The sequence below is a fragment of the Neophocaena asiaeorientalis genome, unplaced genomic scaffold, assembly GCF_003031525.2.
Source record: "Neophocaena asiaeorientalis asiaeorientalis breed wild unplaced genomic scaffold, Neophocaena_asiaeorientalis_V1.1 scaffold127, whole genome shotgun sequence".
NCBI classification, from domain to species: Eukaryota; Metazoa; Chordata; class Mammalia; order Artiodactyla; family Phocoenidae; genus Neophocaena; species Neophocaena asiaeorientalis.
The window spans coordinates 1484743-1486951 of NW_020175414.1; positions in this window are offsets into that span (position 1 = coordinate 1484743).

Consider the following 2209-nt stretch of genomic DNA (forward strand, 5'->3'; position numbering starts at 1 on the left):
ATGGATATAAACAAACTGTGGTAATCCATACAATGTAATATTATTCAATGATAAAGAATGAAGTAATATGTAGAGGAAGCTTAAATACATATTGTTAAGTAAAAGAAGCCAGTAAAAAAAAGGCTGTGGCCTTCTTGGGTGAGTCCAACTATATGACATTCACAAAAAGGCAAAACTATAGGGACAGTAAAAAGATAAGTGTTTGCTAAGAGTTATTTCTGGGTGGTGGTAGTAAATAAGGGTAGCACAGGGGTTTTTAGGGCAATAAATTTATTCTACATGGTACTTGTAATTATAGATACATAGCATTATGCTTTTGGTAAAACCGACAAAACTGTAAAATATAAGGAACAAATTCTCATGTAAAGCATTAGCTTTAGGTAATAAGAAAACATCAATATTGTTTCATCAGTTGTAATAAATTCACCACAACAATAGAAGATGTTAGTAATAGAGGAAACCAAGGGTGGAGAGAGGGAATGTGTCTGTGGTAACTTTTTGTACTTTCTCCTCAGTTTTACTGTAAAACCTAAAACTACTTTATAATATAGTCTATTATTTAAGAAAAAAAAAGTGGTAGAAGATTGACTTGAAAAATTTATTGAATGCCTAGTATAATCATAAATTAAAATTGGTCATTATAATTAATAAATAACTGGGAAATACTTTGAATTTAATAAAATAATTTTATTCATTGTCTAAGTTATTCCTCTAAACAAATATCTAAAAAAAGGTATATATAGGGGGAAAAAAAAGGTATAAAAAGGAATACATTTTCAGCTCCATTTCACAGATAAGGAAAATGAAGGCTAAATTGGTCCTTGACAGAGAATAAGTCCTAGTTTAACTCTTTGATCAGAATTTAGGGTCAGAACAGAGCTTTTTATCTCTAGCCTCAAGCTTGAATACAGCAATATAGATTTATGTCCTTGTGTAGGGGAGGAAAATTTGTCCTCTACCCTTTTAGTTTCTTTTGGGTGGTTTAATAATTAAATTAACATAAGACAGAGTAAAGGGGGAAAAATTTGATTTCATATGTACAGAATCCCCACACAGACATGAGAGTCTCCCAGACAGCCAGGCAACTGAGGCTTATATGCCATCCTGAACCTAGGGGAAAGGGGTAGGGGTCTGGAGCTTCAAAGGGAAGGAAGAAAATTCATAGGAATAAGGGAAGAGCAAATATTTGGTACACAAAGGTTTGTCAATATTTTCAGAGACAACAGGATACAGAGAGAACTTGGAACAAATAGGCCCTGCTGAGCTCCCCTCAGCTTACTACACCTAACCCATTTGTGGTCATTTCTGGTGGTTGTTCTCTTCCTGGGCCAGGCTCCCTATATAAATTCCTTTAGGCAGTTAAAGAGAGGTAAAATTCTTCCAACTACCTTCTTAATAATGAAAATAAGGAAAGTTTTAGTGAAATCTTAAACAGTTAAAATTAAAAATAATATTCAAAAATCTTTTCTTGATAACCAAATTTTTGTTGTAGTTGTTTGTTTGCTTGGTGTTGCGGGGATAAATTTGAATTACAAAAGAAACAAAGTCCCATTGTCCTTACATGTCTAGGAAAAGTTAATATATAATGAATGTGATAAATTATAGAAATTGTTTAAAAAACCCATAATTACTAAAACACCCAAGTACCAATTTATCAACTGTGAAATCAAATAATAAAATAGAAATTGTTTTCTTTGTGCCATATTTTTTTCAGAGTAAAGTTGTAAATATAAATGTAACTATTATAACTATTGTGTTAATAATTTTAAATAAAGTCAAATCAAAGAAGAAATACCTGAAGTAGCATACACCAACCAAATAGAAATTATAACAAATAGCTTCATGTCAGGACTCCAGTGCTGTAATGATTTTAAATTAGAACAGAACAGTTTTTGGACATGTTGCTCATTTACCATTTTTAGGATCTGTCTATAAGATCACTTTTGGTATTAAACAGCTTATTTATTTTGATTAGAATGGAAACCTCCCAATGAAACACTGAGACAGAGGCCAAAAATAACACTTGATTAACCAAATGCCCAGCAATCTATTGCATATTATTGAGGATTAAATGGGAAAACAAAGAAACACCTGAAAATATCAATGTCACTTGCAGTTTCCATATGCACCCTTTAAAAATAACCATTCTACAAAGGTTGTGAAGCTTTAGATACAATTAACTGACTAGGGACACTCTTTGTAGCTTTTT